This window comes from Lactuca serriola, chromosome 5 (assembly GCF_051521515.1).
Source record: "Lactuca serriola cultivar US96UC23 chromosome 5, Lser_US96UC23_V15, whole genome shotgun sequence".
In the NCBI taxonomy this organism is placed as follows: Eukaryota; Viridiplantae; Streptophyta; class Magnoliopsida; order Asterales; family Asteraceae; genus Lactuca; species Lactuca serriola.
The window spans coordinates 337,422,706-337,442,677 of NC_136412.1; the positions used below are offsets into that span (position 1 = coordinate 337,422,706).

A 19,972-nucleotide genomic window follows, 5' to 3' on the forward strand; every position below is an offset into this window, starting at 1 on the left:
TTCATTATTCATTATGTCCGATTTGTAACAACTCTAGAAAAAAATATTCAGTATCTGCTCATTAAGTGTTAAGTGACGTCCCAATTTCTTTTCAAATAAGTCGTTTGTCTGATATATGTTTGTCTAATCTTATTCTTATATGTGATGTACATGCGTTTGTTGGATTCGTTGTATATATCTATGGCTCGTAAAACAGTTTTAGAGTTGATCATGGTCACCATGTGGTGACATTATTTCCATGCAATTAATTTTTTTAAAGAAAATAAAATTATTTTATGTGTTTAAAAAGTTTGTATTTCAGAAATAATGTTATATTATATTTTTTTTTATAAAAATAATTATAGTTGTATATGTTATTATTTCTAAAACACAAACAAAAATATTTTATATGTTTAAAAGGTTTAACTATTTTAGAGTAGTTAATTATTAGCTAAAAATGTTTTTTTAATTTTGTTTTGAAAAACTTAAGTATTAATTAAGAAATATAATTAAAACTGGATAAAACTAAATATTTTTAAAAATTTAAATATCAAAAGTTTATATCGAACAAATATAAAATTTACCGTACTTAAAGGTAAAAATATGTTTCGGTTTTAATTCCATAATATAAGTACGGTAAAATTAATATATGTTTATAATCTTAAGGGTTTTTTTTTTGCAAAATAAACTTAAGGGGTTTTCACAAATAATATTTTATGGTAGCCTGAAAATCTGCTATTACAGGTAAAGGGTAAAACCAATAAAAAAAGTGACATTTTTGCGGCATAAACAAACCAAAAAACTGCCGAAAGGTAAAACCGATATTTTCTGTCAAACTTAAGAGTTTTATGACATTATCTCGACAATTCCTTAAGCATGCAATTCTAATAACTTCAAATAACACATAAGATTCCAAACTCATAGGCATATGAATGTTACTGACTTTCAAACATTTCTGATTTTCAAAGTTTAAGCTTAGGAGTGGATAATCCAATCTTAATTTGTTTAAACAACTTGTAATATCCAAAAAAAAAAATTTAATGTTTTTAGTGTTATGGTTGTAAAAATAATCATGACATCAAGGTTTGTTTATCAAAAGTGGTCCTAAACAAAAACTTTTGTACATGGCATAAAAGAGATACGTTAAGATGAAAAACATCTAGACACAAATATTTTCAAAAGCTTTTACCAAAACTTTTACTATACTTTCCAAAAGTTTATATAAAACTCTTTACTTTACTTCTGAAGAAAACTTTACCAAAACTATTTTCTTTACTTTTAGAGTCTTTGACTAGTTCTTTATTTTTATTTTTTTCTTGAAATCATGTAATGCATGATCTACAACTAATTCTTTTCTTGCTACTACTGTTAATTATGTTTATCGGTTAATTATTGATTTTAGATTTTTATACCGTGTAATCACCTTTAGTGATACCCCAAGCCTAGACCAAAACGAGAAAAACATATCAACCTATCTTGCCTCTTTTTTCCATCAGACATCTACCTCATGAAGAAGGTACCATCCCGATAGAATCTTCTCGTACTGTTACTGAGACATGTCCCGGTCTTACTTGACACTTATGCAACTACATTTAATGTACACATGATCATCACCTTTCTTTTATGTAATCCATTCACACAATATGCCATGATATGCATATTCTAAGTATAAGCTTAAAACAATTTGGAAACATTAATAACCTTGTATAAAACCATAACAAAAGCTTTAACATTACCTAGTTGTAATTCATTTAGAATGCTTTGTAAACATTTACACTCACTTTGTAGGAAAGCCTTTTAAACCTTTAAACTAGTGCTTTATAAGAAAACCTTTCAAGCATTTCAAGTAGCGATTTTATAAGAAAGCTATCCATACATTTAAATTAGTGCTTTATAAGAAATCTTTCAAACATATAAATATTTTATATAAGTCATGTTCCCACATCCTTGCTTTGCTCTTTAACTCTATTACCTAAATTTCCTATAGAATCGATTATTCCATATTTATTTTAATAATTCATAGTCCTATGTTATATTCATTAACCAAGCTTGTTGTGGCTTATAACACTTTATATTTAGCACTACCAATGGTACCCATCTTCAAATTCAAGCTATACATCATTAGCTTGCTAATCTCTATTAATGATATGTTAATCGTTTCATAAACAAGTTTCAAAACTCTGTATTACTAATTTACACAACTTGTACTTTTCATGGTATGCATTAAACACTTCTACCCTTTCAAATTTCATGTTATTATTGGAAATAATTTCCAAGGTCATTAACTGTTGGTAATATTTATAAATAATAACATGATCCTTTTGGGTTGCCCTAATGACACAAATGAGAAATTAAAAGAAATAGAATTAAGGAGAAAATTAGTTAATTTATTTATTATGTTTAATAAATTAATCATAAACTATTTTTGGAATTATCTGAGAATTAATTAATTCAAATGTTTGAATATTAATTAGTTAAAAGATTAACTAATTGGAATGTTCCAGAACCTTTATGGAATAAGGAAAATTCGAATTCACTTCATCCCACATTGGATGGAAGCTTAAACCTAACAAAAGCTTTAAGGCTATAAATATGGTGATAATGGCTTCATTCCTGCTTGCACCATGACTTGAGATTTCGCCAACTTCTTTCCTCCCTTTCTATGTGAGAATTTCTTAACCCTTCCTAGGATTATGTAAATATGACCCCCTCATAGTTTTCTTTTGGTTCTCTTTTTGGAGTCTTGGGTGTGATTCCATTAGAGGGATTTTCTGTTGGGCCTTCTCATCTAAGCAACATGGTTGGATCAAGAAGGGATCAAGATCAAGCTGCAAAGAGGTTATTATTTATATATTTCTTTAGTAGATTTACAGTTCTAAAGTAGGTTACTATAATTAGTAAAATCTGGATCCTATCGTGCATGTACACATAAGGATTATTTGTTTATTTCACTGTGCTAATCTAATGTGTATAGATGTATTAAAATCTCAACAGTGGTATCAGAGCCTTTAGCTTTTAATTATATGCACTGCTTTGTAAAATTGAAATCATTTTTCTGGATTTACGAAGTTTGCAGCGTGTCCCTTACGTTTTCCAGATTTCCAGAATTTTGGGATTTTTTGAATTTTTAAGATAAAATCTCTTATTTTTAAATATCATTTAAAAAGGTTTAAAACTGAATAAATCTAATTATTATTTAAATTATTTAAATCTAAATAATTAACCCAAGATTAATTTTAAATATTATTTAGATAAAAGATTAAATATGAATATTTAATTAATTAATTTTGAATATTGTTTAAATTAGAATATTATTTAATTAGAGAATCAAATTAGAATATTTAAAAGATAACGATACAAATTCAAGAGGATTAAACTTATAGTAATAGTATATGTATAAGGCATTATTACAAACATGTCCCTTTACATGTTTAGCGGAAACATCATCATCAAACCATGACTAAGCTGACTCAATCTGATGATATAAGAGAGATTTAAGAAGGTCTCTTCGATTCTGAATGAGGTTGGTTTTTAAAGGCTCTTAGGCTTACCGCCCTTGTCACCTCTTTGCATTTTGAAATTGGAGTTACCGAAACGGTTTAACAGGATAAGTGTTTAAACTTAAAAAAGTATCAGCTAAAGTATTAAAATGGAATGAAATGTTAGTAAATCAAAATCCTGATTTATAAAATGTGAGTCATAAGCTACCCATGAAAACACACATTTTCTGTATATTTTGTGAAGGAATATTTCGTTATCAAAACAACAAGATGATAATTCCACTCATCCAATTTTTCCTATTGAAATAGATTATCTTAGTGCAGACTGTCATACACCCATTCCAACCTTGTTTGAAACACATGAAGATGAGTTTATATCTTCATATAATTATGATCCAAATCATGTTGACCTTAATGAAGATGAATCAATTCATAACAGTCAAGACAACTCACAAGCAGCTTCAATTCCTACAACAAATTCTCCTTATCTTTTAATCCCTAATACTAGAAATAGTGCACGCACAAGAAATCAACTCGTTTCGTATAAATATTATGTCATACGTTGTACTGTAGAACCTTATGGAACCACTCAAACTTCAAAAACATACTTTTCTCCACACTTTCCACCTACTTTTCTATATATTTAATATGCCTTAATTATTGAATGTCGCAAGATTTTTTTTAACTTCAATCACCAAAATCAAGGAACCTAATTCATACAATGGAGCTTCTCAAAATTTATAATGGGTGAAGGCAATGGAAGCAGAATTTGATGCCTCTGAAAAAAATGATACTTGGAAAATTATGCCCCTACCAAAAAAACAAGAAACTTATTGGCTCTAAATGGGTCTATAAAGTGAAACTTCATCCTGATGGGACAATTGAAAGGTATAAAGCAAGGTTGGTAGCTAAAGGATACAATCAAGTCTATGGTATTGATTATGTGGAAGATTTTTCTCCAGTTTCCAAAGGTGTCACAATAAGAATGTTATTGTCTCTTTCAACATTAAAAGGTTGGCATCTACATCAGTTGGGTATCAATAAACATTTTGACTTGGTTATCTTGATGAAAAGGTGTGTTTAACACCACCACAAGGGTATACAAAAGCCAAGGAAGGAGAAGTATGCAAGTTGAATAAATCCTTTTATGGTTTGAAACAAACGAGTAGACAATGACACATTGAGTTTTGTAACAAGCTTATAAAGTTTGGTTTCACACAATCCAAACATGACCATTGTCTGTTCACCATAGAGGAATATAAATACTTTATGGCACTAGTAATGTATGTTGACGATGTCTTAATAATAGATCCAAACAAAAAGTAAAATTGAAAAAGTCAAGTAGTTTCTTTACAAAGAATTTACCATTAAAGATCTGTGTGAAGCAAGTTATTTTTTGGGAGTTGAATCTCAAAATAGAAAATGGTTTATATGTTAATCAAAGGAAATACATTTTGGATATTCTTGCTGATGCTGGTCTAAGTGGGGTCAAACCACCATGCACTCTAACTATTAATTCTGATAATGGAGTAATACTTGCAGATCTTGAAAGATATATAAGATTAGTGGAAAGGCTTCTTTATCTTAGTTTTACTAGGCCGAATATTAGCTATGTTGTACTACAATTAAGCCAATACTTTGTTAGAATTGATGAAGATAAAGAGATATGATCGAAAGAGAATGAATATTCTTCATTTCATTGATTGAAAAAACCTTTTGTACAATACAAGAACAAGGAAATATATACATCACAATAAACACAAAGTGTAACTAACTTAACCAACTTAATTATCACAAATTGATGACGTGTAACACCTCCCCCCTCAAGCTGGTGGATATTGGGAAAATGCCAGCTTGGAAATTGCATCATTATGTTGTGTAGAAGGAAGAGATTTAGTAAAAATGTCTGCTAATTGGTTAGCACTGGAAACATGAGAAAGTGTAATCAATCCTCCTTGTAACTTTTCACAGACAAAGTGACAATCTAGCTCAATGATTTTGGTTCGTTCGTGAAAAACCGGGTTTTTAGCTTATGTAGATTGCAACTTGGTTATCACACTTGAGTGGTATTGGAATGATATTTGGGACATTCAGCTCTTGTAAGAGATGACTTAGCCAAGCTAATTCTGAACATACCCTCTGCATAGATTGATATTCAACTTCAGCGGAGGAAACGGAGACACTGGTAACACAATTAATCTAATACCATGTTAGAATTGATGAAGATAAAGAGATATGATAGAAAGAGAATGAATATTCTTCATTTCATTGATTAAAAAACCTTTTTTACAATACAAGAACAAGGAAATATATACATCACAAGAAACACAAAGTGTAACTAACTTAACCAGCTTAATTATCACAGATTGATGACGTGTAACATACTTACATGCCCCAACAAATTTACATTGGAAGGTTGTTTTGCACGTGTTAAAATACTTCAAACGAAATCCTTTAAAAGGTTTATTTTTTTTAAGAAATCATCTTCACCAATGATAATTAATGCATACGGTGATTCAAATTGGGCTAGTTGTGCAGACATAAGATCTTTAACTGGATAATGTATATTTTTTGGATCATCCTTGATCTCCTGGGAAACTAAGAAGAAAAAGACTATATCAAAATCTTCATGCGAAGTTGAAGACTTACATATCACATTAAAAATCCATGTTTCCCTATGGTGTGATAATAATGCTCCTATACACATTACCAAAAATCCTATTTTTCATGAACGAACAAAACATCTTGACATTGTTTGACACATAGTGAGAGACCAATACAAATTAGGATTTTGCATATTCCAACAAAGCAACAGTTGGCAGATGTTTTCACAAAAAATATTGTGCAACCCTGTTGAGTTAGTTTAAGTCTATTTCTTCAAACTTATAATTCATTGGTAAATCTTTCTGTATCCTTAATTGTGACAACCCGAAATTTATTCCCCTTTTTCCGTTAATAAGCCTCGTTTTATTTAACTGTCCGTTAACGTTTGGACTGGTTAATTAATTTGGGACTTTTTAAATGAATTTTTGAAGGTTGAAATAAATTAGAAACACCCCAAATTTTTCCCTTGAAAATTTTTAGTTTCAACCAAGTCAAAATACGACCACTAAATTGGGTGCGAACAAAAGCCCCGTTTAACAGCAGTATCGGGTAGATTTCTACAGAGCCCTAACTCAAACCCCTATATAAGGGGGAGTGGACTCATTCACACTCTTTCCACTCTCTCTCTCTCTACAACTTGTTTTCGAGCCAAAAACGTTTGTTTCGAGCCCCAAACTTGTAAGTAATCTATCCTAACTTGTTGTATAGCTTAGTTAACATGCAAATTCGTGTTTGAGACATCAAATAGGGGCAAGATTATGTGTTTACGGCCCAAGAACACTCTTGGACCGTGAACAGCATTAAATGGGGTTTTTAAGCCCCAAAACCCCTCTAAACTACCCCTAAGGCTTAGATATGGCTAAATGACTTATGGAAACGGACTTAGAACACATTGAACTTAACTTTTGGGGAGTAAACTTGAGTTTACTGCCCAAGAACTTGCTTGGGCCGTAAAATCCTCTTCATGGGGAATAAACTCAAGTTTAAGTGTTAGAAATGCCCTCAAACACCTCCTATAGCCTTGGAAAATATCTAGAACCAACCCCCATTGAAGTAAAGGCTTTAAACATTAAAGAAACCAAGGAAATAGGAGTTTACAGCCGTAAACCCCCCTAGGAAAGGTCCATGGGCCGTAAACTCCCATTAAGTGCCCAAATGATGCCCTAAACTCCCCGTTTGACCTGGAAAAATGCATAGGATTTTATTCTCTATCATTTAAGTCCTTAAAACAGCAAAAGTTTATGCACATAAGAGCTTACGGCCGTAAACTCCTCAAATGGTCAAATTGATGCCTTATATCCATTCATACACTTTATATTTGGACCTAGCAAAATTCCACAAGTAATATAAGACATTTTGGCACCCTAGAACACCCTCACCATGAGTTTACGGTCGTAAACTCATGGGGAGTTAGTCCCAGGGCCGTGAACTCTATAAAGAGTTTACTCTTGAAGAGTAAACTCCCTATCTAAACCATTTACACCCTTAAATGTTACCCGGGACACTCCAAGCACTTAACCAAAGTGTTTTCTGCACTTTAGGATGCGTATATGTGATTAATTAGTATTATATTTACTAATTGTATGTAAACATATATTATCATATGTTAATAGGTCACTAAGTGTGTTCAAGTCTTTACTTGACACCGAGCACCCAACTGGCACCTTCGTCGGATCCACTTACATCAGGTGAGTTCATACCCCTGAATTAACCTTTTAAATATTTTTACATGCTTTTATGGGAGGGGGGATACAAGTTAAACATGCCAGTTATCATATCAATCACATGTGATTGATAACCCGCATGCACAAGGATTTATTACACTATCAACTGTTTTTACCAAGTATGATACTGTAAATGGTTTTCCAAAACGTCTTTACTTGTTCAAGTCTTTTCTCAAATTGACTCTCGCGCTGTATGTTTTACTTCAGATTCAGTTACAGCAGCATTTTAAACAAAGGATTTCTGTTTTATCAAAGTTTCATTCAAAACTTGTTTATGAAAGGCTTTCAAGGATTTCTAAAGGTTTTCAAATTTATTTTACAAAAGAATACCAACTCGTGATTTTCTTAAGTGTAAAGATTTTCCAAAGTTTTCATCAAAGTTTTTTTCCATGTTTTTATACTCCTACTTGGTTTGATACTACCGTTTCGTTATACTTCTACTTAGTTAATACTTCCACTTAGTTAGATACTATTACTTTATTAATGTTTCTACTTCGAGAGACGCTTATACTTGTTTACGCTCCTACTTTGTGATCCACTTTTACTTCGTGATCCACTTTTACTTCGCAATATGCTTCTACTTGTAAACGCTCCTACTTTGTAAACGCTCCTACTTATTCACGCTTCCACTTATTAACACTCCTACTTTATTAATGCTACTACTTCACGAACCACTCCTACTTCATTAATGCTATTACTTCGTAAACGCTTATACCTTATTAACACTTCTACTTTGTTAACGCTCCTACTTCACGATACGCTTATACTTCACGATACGCTTATACTTCACAATACGCTTCTACTTGTTAAACACTTAAACTTCGTTAAATGCTTCTACTTAGTTAAATGTATGTCTGTGCTTGTATAAGTTATATAAATAATGTTTAAAGGACTTAGGAAGGCTAGTTCGCCCTATTTCCTTTTCTTCGTTGAGATGTGTTCTGGTGGGATCGGATGTCCGTCCGAAGGTCGTTTGATCATTAGTTATATATTATGTATACAAGCATAGACATATAGGTTTACATTAGTCAGTTCAGCTGTGAGTCTCTATCATTAGTCCAGTATTTTACATCAGATCTCACTATACGAGATACATCTTCAGTACACGGCCTTCTCCGTTGTCAAGTTGGTAACCAGAGTCTCTTGCAGGGAGAGCGGACATTGTGTGTATATATCTATACGGGATTGACACCCCCGCACCCTTACTGCTAGCTACAGTCCACGGCCTACCAAGCCAAGGGGTGACAAATGTCATACTTACACCGACGCTTGCAGGGCGTCAAGTTCTCTAGTGTCTATCAGTATGGTTACGAGTATCTCGGGGTTACCTTATAATTCATGGCCTTAAGGTAACGGGTTTTAACACTGTATTCATTGTTTTTAGACCTTGCTACACGTATCATTCATTTGATACTGTCTGGGGTCTGTATTCATTGTTTTTAGACCTTGCTAGACGTATCATCCATTTGATACTGTCTGGGGTCTGGGTCTCTTTTCGTTAGACTGAGCCAGGCGTGTTGTTTATTCGATACTCTCCTGGAGTCTATGATTTCTTTTGCCTCAGTCACCAGTATTTCCTGTTGAGGCCTATGTTATTTTCCCTAATACTTTTACTTGTAATATCTTCCTACTTTCTTTAAAGTCAAATACCGAATTTTGATAAGGATAATATTTTAAGGAAATTCTTCTTTAAAACATAACACTGTCAGGTCTTGGTAGAAGACTACTTTTAATTAGAAAATATAGGATTTTCTGGAAATGACTCTAATACACCGTTGATTCTAAACTACTACTTTTATAAAGTTATTTGAATAAAATGACACTAAATACTTATGAACTCACCAGCATTTATAAAAATGTTGATACTCGCTTTCAAATAACTTGTATTCTCAGGTCAGCTTTAGACAGGTACATTCCAGGAGCTTTTGGATGAAGACAGTTTAGTACCAAGCTGCACCTATATTATTACTTGTATTACTTGATGTTTTCTATGTAATGTAAACCATGTAAAACTATTACTATTAATGCAATGGTTGTTGTACTTTGATTACTATACTGCATATGTCGTGATACTTGACATGACGTCATCCACCCCAGAACGTTTCCGCCGTTCCGGTTTTGGGGTGTGACATTAATATATATTTATTATTTATTTAGGGTAGATTATGTTAGTTTGTATTTTGTGCGTTTGTTAGATATTTTCAGGAAGGGTTGTTAGTGCAAAGTTAGTGGACCTTCTGGACTGTGGAGAACTTTTGAAACTTATCAAGTAGAAACACGCAGGTTGTACATGATTTATAACCGGTTTGACTCGTATAAATGTGTGCTTTGTGTGTGGTTTTAATTCATTCTAACTACTTTCATTCTTACGATTCACTCTTTCTCTCTGAGTTGTTCATATCGAGTCTGAGTCTGTTCATATCGAGTTAGGGTTGTTCTTGTTCCTTCTTTGATTGATTATTTGTATTTTGTAGATAGATTAGGCTATAATCACAGGGTTAAGTGTTATTGTAGTAAGGTTTCCTTTGTAAGTAGATGAAAACCAAAGTGCTTGGCATTGTATCATGTGAAATAATTTGGATTTTGAAAATCTTGGAATTAAGAATAAAACTCATGTTCCGATATTCTTTGATAATAAATCATCGATAAAGCTTGTTCTTAATCCAGTATTTCATTAGAAAACCAAGCACTTTGATGTTGATTTTTATTTTATTAGAGATCGTGTTTCAAAAGGTATTGTTAAGGTTTTAAAAGTTAGTTCTGATAATAATTTGACTGATATTTTTACTTAAGGGTTTGAGTGTTTCTCAACATGAATGGATTTGTCAAAAATTGGGTTTTGTTGATCCTTTCCAAGGAGTTTGCTAATGTTTCCTTTGAATTTTAAGTTTGAGGAGGGGTGTTGAGTTACTTGATGTCTATTTCTTCAACCTTATAATTCATTGGTATATCTTTCTGTATCCTTAATATATATTTATTATTTATTTAGGGTAGATTATGTTAATTTGTATTTCTTGCATTTGTTAGATATTTGCAGGAAGGGTTGTTAGTGCAAAGTTAGTGGATCTTCTGGACTGCGGAGCACTTTTGGAACTTATCAAGTAGAAACACGCGGGTTATACTTGATTTATAACCAAGTTGACCCGTTGTATAAATGTGTGCTTTATGTGTGGTCTTAATTCATTCTTACGATTCACTCTTTCTCTCTGAGTTGTTCATATCGAGTTAGGAGTTTGCTAATGTTTCCTTTGAATTTTAAGTTTAAGGATGGGTGTTGAGTTAGTTGATATGTATTTCTTCAAACTTATAATTCATTGGTATACCTTTCTCGATCTTTAATATATATTTAGGGTAGATTATGTTAGCTTGTATTTCTTGCATTTGTTAAGAGTTAGATAGAACTATAGTTAGAAGCAATTAGCTCACATAGTTAGAAGCAATTAGCTCACAGTTAGCTCACCTAAACATAGTTAGTTGGTATTGTACAAATGTATATATAGATTTCTCATTGATGTAATTTAGTTACGTGATCAATACAATATCATTACATCTAATTCCTCTCTCTCCAATACATTTGATTCTTTATGTTGTAATTCTAGACCTCTTTTTCCATAGTAGGTTTGAATTCTGACCATCATACACAAGCTTCAATTACTAGTTTTTAATTATACAGTCACTTTGTGCTTTTGTGGCTGTATACACATACTTACATGTCATCAATGCTATGTATCATCAGTTTACACTTTGGTCCATTGCTTCTTAACAATGGGAATCAGGTACCCTTTCAAATTTACTTTACTCAAAGTAGCATCCAACTTTGAAGTCTTTACTTGTTTTCCAATTATTAGTATTTGTTTCGACAAGTAGAGTCTTTCCTTAGCATTCTTGCATCTTACTTGACTATTCGATTAGTCCTTCCATATTAGCAATCTACCTTATTGTAAGTTCCATCACTACTTACTTATTGCTTTAAATGTTAAAAAGGATCATGACTCTCTATGCATTTCATTTGATTATCATATTTTCCTTCCACATTATCAATGATATCATTAAAATCAGGTTTGATAATAGAAAATAGGAATATGCATAAACAAATTTTAAACCAAGTTAGTCAAGAAAACACAAAATCAAGTTAACTTCAAAAGTCCAAGAAATAACCATTTATATAATACAAACAGCAAACATTCCAGAAAATTTTAAGGGGGGAAAAAGAGAAAATGCCTTTCGATGAATAGAAATTTTATTTGGTAATAAAACATAATCACATGATCTCTTTTGTTTTTCCGAACTTAAATGCATTTTTGTCCAACATCCAAATAATCTAGATTTTTGCAATGCAGATAGTGATTTGTAGGCATTTAAATTAATGAAAATCACATTTCATCAGTAATTAATGCTCAAGTCTGTCTTAATCAATTCTTAATCATGAGATTTTATTACATAAAACATATAAACTTACCAATGAGATGCAATCAATTCCATTTAAAACTCAATTTTTTGTTCGAAACAATGTTTGGACTTGATAACTGATTGAAAATATAAGCGATCCATAGATTTAGTTCCTCGCTTAAGAAAAATTACTATATTTCATATTTACAGTGGCTTTATAAAATCCAAATTTTCCAAAGCTTCTTCTTTTAATTCCAAAAATCTATTAAGGAGTTTGAAGATGAACAATGTGTGATATTTGTCCATGTGTAAAACCATGTATCAGATTGGTCTTATCAATGGAAGAAATTTGAGGCTTAGATCTAATTGTCCAAAATGTTACTGATCATATTATTTGAGAAAAACAAATGCTACTTAACTGATTGGATTAACAAGATCAACAAAGAACAAGGTTTGTAATCGAGTAATAATTCATGCTATTAAAACAATCAATTTTATCAAATGCTGCAAAATCGATAACTCTAATGTAAAACGTTTGGATTCGATAATAGAACTGAATTGGGAAAGGTATGACCAAATATTGTAATAGCAACAGAAATTAAAAAGGACAAAGGATCAAATAAAACCTAGAAAACAAAACCCTAGCAGGATGGGATCCAGAGGCGCGAGATAGACGATTCGCTGCAAAATCTTTCGATTTACTTGGATCTCTGTCTCATCTTTCGTCGCTTCCTCTTCAATCTCCTCATTCTCTTCTTCTTCCACTGAAAAAGAGCAGTAATAATTTAAAAAATCAGAAAAAATGAATAGCTTGATTCAGATTGTTATTTCGTGAAGTGATTTTGTAGAAATCGATCGCTTACCTTAGCTCTCATGTCGACGCTGGCAGGTTTTCACAGTACCGAAGGCAGAAGGCGACTGAATGTTGGTGAGGCTAGCAAACGTCGATTGTCTGCGGTAACCAGCATTTATAGTAAAACCCTAATCTTATTGCAGGTTGGGTCGATTTGGGCTTGGCCCAATATAGCCCGACGCAAAAAAAATATCCGACCATTGTTTTTTTATAAGTATTTAGAATTATAATAAGTTGATTTGTTTAATATATTCAATTTTTATTTATATTTTGTTATTGCAATCTCTTTCGTTAAGGAGCTGATTCGTACATAACAACTTTTGATTCGTACATAACAACTTTAGACCATATACAACAATTTTTCATAAATAGACAATTTTAACCTTATTTGTATTTTACATTTTACTCTCTCCCTCTCTACAATCATTTCCTCGATTGTGCACTTTACCCATCTTATTATATAATCTCATTAAATTATAGCTCAACTCCAAGACATATTTTCTCTTTAACTTTCCTTAAATCTTCTGTAGAAACTTGCAAATATTGTTTAAGTTTGGCATGAGCACCTTCAACTTTTGATGAAGATCGATTGCCAAAATGCAAATATTTATCGGCCCAAGCAATAACAAACTTTTCTTTACAAGGCAGCCATATGTTTTTTATGTACTCAATTGCATCTTTCTTCTCTTTATGCATTGATGCAAATTCATATCAATTCTCTTCAAAGAGAGCTTCCGTTGTCGAATATACCGCATTATTCCAACCAGACATATAAATATTGAAGTCCTTGGTACATCCAAAAGACTTCTTGCAATTTGCCAATACATTTTTTCAATATGTCAAACACATAAGAGATTTGATGTCGTGGGGAAAACATTTTTTATGTCATTCATTAACGTCAGTTCCTCCCTATCTGACATAATCACATCCGGTTCTTGTCCAATAATTCTTGTCCAATAATCTCTTTAAATGCACGTAATGCCCAATAATGGTTTTCTTCTTCTTTTTCCAATAAAACAAACCCAGAATAAAAGGAAGTATTAAAACATGAAACACCAATAATATCAAAGGAATGACACGTTATATTTATTGGTTTTATAGATGCAATCTATCAAAAATACGTTTGAGATGGCTCTGGCCAATTTAATCGAAAAATGGTGTGCAATGAACAAACGAGTTATACACCCTCCACATTATGTGAATATCATAAGTAAAACCATATTCGTTAAGCTCCTCAAATAATGCATTGATCATGTGTAGTTGATTTATATGTTACATAATTGCAAATAAATTCAAAATCAGTAAAAATAATTAGTGACAAACTGGAAAATATAGCCAAATGAAGTTAACTAACAACATAAACATTAGTATGATAAGTTGATAGATTAAATTGTACATGTATATTCTTGATTAACATTGAATTTTGAAGTTAACTAACAACATAAACATTAGTATGATAAGCTGGTAGATTAAATTGTACATTTCTATTCTTGATTAACATTGAATTTTAGTGTTACAGAAAGTAAGGCATCAAGACAAATAGCAGGGTATTTGATGAAATTAGTAGAAAAAGTAAGGATATAGCATTCATTTTTTTTTGGACGAGTAAGGATGAAAACAATTGATTTTTTTCAATTGTGAACAACAAACGGTTGGTTTGATCTTTTTCAATCGCAAATCACAAAACAGAACTGAATTTATAGTCATAATAGCAACTACGACAGTGGTGTAAACAAGAATTGAATATAAATATCATAAATGAATATAAAATCATAAATCAAATAAATATAATCATAATATAAAATCACAAATCAGTGATAGTGGAGCAAGCCGCTGACGGAGGTGGAGTAGTTGACGGCGACAATGGATCAGGCGGCGATGGGTTGAAGCAAACCAGAGATCGATAGTGGGAAGCGAATGCTCATTTCCTTGTTTATGTGATTGAATATTTGGAAGGGTTTTAGATGAGAGGGGGTAGATTGTAATGTTTGTTAAAACAGAGAATAGAATAAAATTGTCGTTTACAAAAATGTTGTGTGTTGTAAAAAAAAAAGTTAGTTATTGTGTATAAATCAGTACTCCGGTTATCAACACAATATATTTATTTTATTTATTTAAATTTGTTGGTAATATAGAACTTAATGCTATGGTTTTTGAATTTTCAGGCGAACACATTTAGTTTGTTATAAATTTGATTTTACATAAGAAAAATATAGATTGAAATTTCAAATAAACTACAAATTATCTAAAGATATTTTTTTTAAATAATTAAAAGAATCTTTATCTTTATAAATATTATTAAGAATATCATTTAAATCAATATGGTTCATAATACATATTTATTTGAAACTCTCACAAATTTTCATCTTATGATATTGAAATGATTGGTCGATTAAAATATTTCATTACATAACTTCTATAACTTTTCAACTTATGCTAATTAATTAAAATATTTTTTCTATATAAAACGATATTTTATATTTGGTTATTTATACTTATCAATTTTTGTTATCTAAAGTCAGTGAAAATTGAAAATAAGATAAACAAAAAAAGGAATTACAAAGTATAATATGACTACAAGTGATTTGATTTATTATATATATATATATATATATATATATATATATATATATATATATATATATATATATATATATATAAAAGTATGTACTTTATTTGTTTGTATGTAACCTTAAATGTTTATGATTGTACAAGCCAACAAAAAAGATGATACATTTTTAATTAATTTGTTACAATTTATTTGATGTAGAATTATGGTATATTTTTGTTGTATATGTTATTTGAGCTGTATATCATAATTTTTTTATTATATTAATAACTTTTGTGTAGATATATAACTCTATTAACGTCTGGACAATTCTTTAAATTATGATAACCGATATATAAAATATGTTATGCTCATTTTCTAGCATCAGATTTTTTTTTTCGTCAATTATATTTTAGACTTTAGTATATCATGACATACTTTAAGAAATAATGTTTATATCTGTTTCTATTATATACTATAAAAGAGATTATTCAAACTCATATGGTTAGAGATAAATTCTTATCTCAAACCATATGGATTTGGAGCCTATGTTTTTCATATTCCATAAATTAATGATAATTACTATATTAGTTATATTTTTCTAATACCTTTTGGATTCCTACTTATGTATATGTTTTACTACTATAAAAAGAACAATATTTAGCAGATACATACACACAGAAACCACATACAAAATTTAGAGAGAATATGAAGATAAAAGTAGTAGATCGCCTCATGGGGCTTAAGTTGTCTCGAAGCGTAAGCAATCATGCGACCCCTCTGCATAAGAACTGCTCCCAAATCCGAAATAGAGGCGTCACAACAAAACACGAAATCATCCAAACTCTCAGGGAGTGCGAGAACCAGGGCCTCATGTAACACCCCGACTCTTAGGTATTAATTTTACAACTTTATTTTCATCTTGAAAGGTCCACTTGACGAGTTTGATGCCCTGACTCATCGAGTAGGAACGTTTTTTGCCACGTGTTTAAGTGACCAACTCGCCGAGTCGAAGGCATGACTCGACGAGTTGGAGCTGGAGGATGAAACCTTAATTTCCGGTGTTTTGCACTCTATTTAAAGGGTCATTAGCCCCCCCCCCCCCCATTAGCCTCCCTTACAGCCCCCTTTGAGTCCAGAAACCCTAAAACGCGTTTTCTCTCCATATTTGTGTGTTTTTAAGCCTGGAAGGTAGGTCTTGGTGAAAGGAGCTTGAAGATCAAGAAGCTTGAGGTAAGGAACGGTTGTGGATCAAAGTTATACTCTAGTTTAGCATCACTTGAAGGCAACAAGTCGTTACATTAACTTTCCTCCTTCTAGATCTCTTCATGGTTATGATTAAGGATTTTCTAGCATGTATGATAGTCATATTCGGGTATGGGCTAGGGTTTGAAGTTGCAACTTCAAATCTGAACTTATCTTGGCCTCTATAACTATAAGGTTTCCAGCTTTAGCAAGTATAAGTTATTCCCTTTTAGTTAAACCCCATTTTTAAGTTTGGATTTGGTATTCTAAGACTTTAGAGCCTTGCATGCACGTAAAGTTTGCAACTTTACGTGATAAGCATGCCTTAGGAAGTTAGATCTACCATTTGGAGCCTTGGAATGGCTCAAAATCATATGGAAAATAAATGGACTATATAAACTCGACGAGTCGGATAAGGGGCTCGGTGAGTTGGGAAGGGTTTTCCCGCTGTTTGGTTTCAGCGTGGACTCGACGAGTCAGTTAGGGTTTTCCCCGACTTCTGGACACACATAGACTCGACGAGTTGGTCGGAAACTCAACGAGTCGATGATGGTTTTATGACCTCCTGAACTCTTAAGGAACTCGATGAGTTGCTAGTTGCACTCAACAATTTGAGTGAACATGGACAGTTGACTTTGACTTGGACCAATGGTTGACCAGTTGACTTTTGGGGGTATTTTAGTAAATTGGAAATTTATGGAAATTGTCCTATGGTAAATATAGGTGGTGGAGTCCGTAGCGGTGATTTGAGAGTTTGAGCTTACCACTTCAATTCGATAGTTGTGAGGTGAGTTTTTGTCAATGTACTCCAAGTTCTAAGGCAACAAGGCCGGCCCTTTTGGATTGTTATCTGTATATGCTATGCTAGTATGATCTGTTAGATCAATATCTTGTAGATAGGATGATATTATGTTGTTATGATTTGTTATATCAGTATCCTAGTATATAGGATGTTATTATGTTGTATGATCCGTTAGATCGATTTGTCTGTCTATGTGATTATCTGTTATATGTGCACATGTTTGATTGGTGGTTGAGGCTTATTTGCTTTATGTGAAAGCCAATAGACCTAGACATTCCAACCTGATGGTTGTGGGTCGTAAGTATTCCATCCCGAGGATGATTGGACTCCTAGTATATGGGCATTCCAACATGTTGGTTGTGGGCCTGGGGTATTCCATCCCGGGGATGATTGGACCCATAGTATGTTGGCATTCCAACTAGATGGTTGAGGGCCTGGGGTATTCTAACCCGATGGGTGACTGGACCCATAATATGTTGTTCGTGATTATATGTATATTGTTGTGTGTATGGGTATTTTGGGGGAACTCACTAAGCTTCACGCTTACAGTTTCAGTTTTGGTTTCAGGTACCTCAGATGATCGCGAGAAGGCAAAGGTGTAACCGTACAACTCCTCACATTTTATGACTTTGTTTATGGTATAATCTGATATGGAACTATTTTGAAAACAAATTTGTAATAACTGTTGGTTTCTAGATGTTTTAAAAAGTTTTAAATTTGCTTGAATTTTTATGGTTGTTACAAATTGGTATCAGAGCCTTGGTTTGAGTAAATTGGAGGAACACTCGTGTGAATCCAGCCTCAAATCAAGGAAATATTTTCAAAATGATTTTTAAATGGTCTTCAAAATAAGTAAAGGAAGATGCAGAGTGTACGATCGGCCGAAGCCAGTAAGTAGACCCTAAAATACCATGCAGTTATTTGATTTTGTGATATGTTAGAACAACATGCTAGTACTAGGCTAGAAATCTTCAGGAATTGCATGATAGAATTTCCTGATTGTATGATGCCTGATAGCCTAGGGTTTTCCTTATATGAGATTGACGTCATTATTGTAGTTGCTTAGTGTATGCATCACGGTTGTACATGATTAAGATCTTATAGCATGAGAATGTTTGGTTCAACTTTATTTCTTGTTCCTTGTTTGGTTGTGGGCTTAGAGTAAGACCTAATATTCGAATGTCTATGGGTCCAACGTTATGTATGGCTAGCATATATGAGTGCTGCAAGGTTGGTGGAAGTTTCATGGGTGGGTTGTGTGAGGCCGACATGTCAGTTATGAGATAGTTAACCTTCCTTTAGGAGTGAGGATTGAGCGACCACCATGTATATGTATATTGTTAGGGTGTTGGGGTGATACTTGAGGCAGATATGGGTAGGTGTGGAAGGTAGTATGGTCCCGTACTACTGAAAGCACATGAGCCATATACGTAGCAAGGAAGTCACAAACCCTAGGGTTTAGTTGGGAGTTGGTTCCCTGTTATTTGTGCGAATTATCTGATATCTTCCTGGTGTACTTTCAGTATGGTGGTTACGAGGCATTTTGTGACTAGATTCGGATTAAGATCAGGGTAAGGCGATCAGGGTGCCCCGACAACACACGAGATTATCGGCCAGGATGGGACATCATTGACAGAGGATCGTGTCAGGTAGATCATTCGCAAGGAGGGGGTCAAGATTGTCCGGGGCCAAATTCCGGAGATGTTTGGATCTATTAAGACCACCATGATGGAGTATTTTGATGACATAATGCAACCCTAGCTGAGACGGCTGCCACAACAGCTACAACAACTATAACAACGACAAGGGGAGGAGCCAGTCGGGGCTTCCAATATCGGGAGTTCGATAACACGAAGCCCCCAACCTTCGATAGGACTTAGGATCCGGTCATAGCCATGAGGTCGCTGTCTGACGTGGAGGGATGTTTCTTTATGTGCTCATGTCCTACTGACCAAAAGGCCCGATGCATCCTGAACTTGCTGAGGTATGGGGCAAAGGACTGGTGGATATTGATGACTGGGTCGTATACGGATGACCAAAGAGTTGCTGTTACTTGGGAGCAGTTCAGAGATATGTTTCGCGCTCGTTGTATCCCATGGGTCGATCCCGAGCAGTTGTCACATGAGTTCTTGGATCTGAGACAGGTTACGGAGTCAGTGACGAAGATCACCCGCATATTTTACTGAGAGGGTGATGTTTTGCCCGGAGTTTGCTGCTGAGCAGGCTCAGATGACACGTTATCTGAGCATGCTCAAGACTGACATCCTTCAGTTTGTTACCACCCAACGATGTGATACACTGCTGGAGTTACAGGAGGCCGCCAGGCAG

At 33.1% G+C, this 19,972-nt stretch overlaps 1 long non-coding RNA gene across 1 annotated transcript; it reads right to left on the minus strand.

The window, feature by feature from the left end:
* Window positions 1-12,712: 12,712 nt before the first annotated feature.
* On the minus strand, window positions 12,713-13,197 carry LOC145055317 (uncharacterized). The gene is made up of 2 exons (XR_013685138.1): window positions 13,060-13,197; window positions 12,713-12,960 (listed from the first exon to the last, which is right to left on the minus strand). It is a non-coding gene; the product is annotated as an uncharacterized LOC145055317 (long non-coding RNA).
* Between the last annotated feature and the right edge of the window lie 6,775 nt (window positions 13,198-19,972).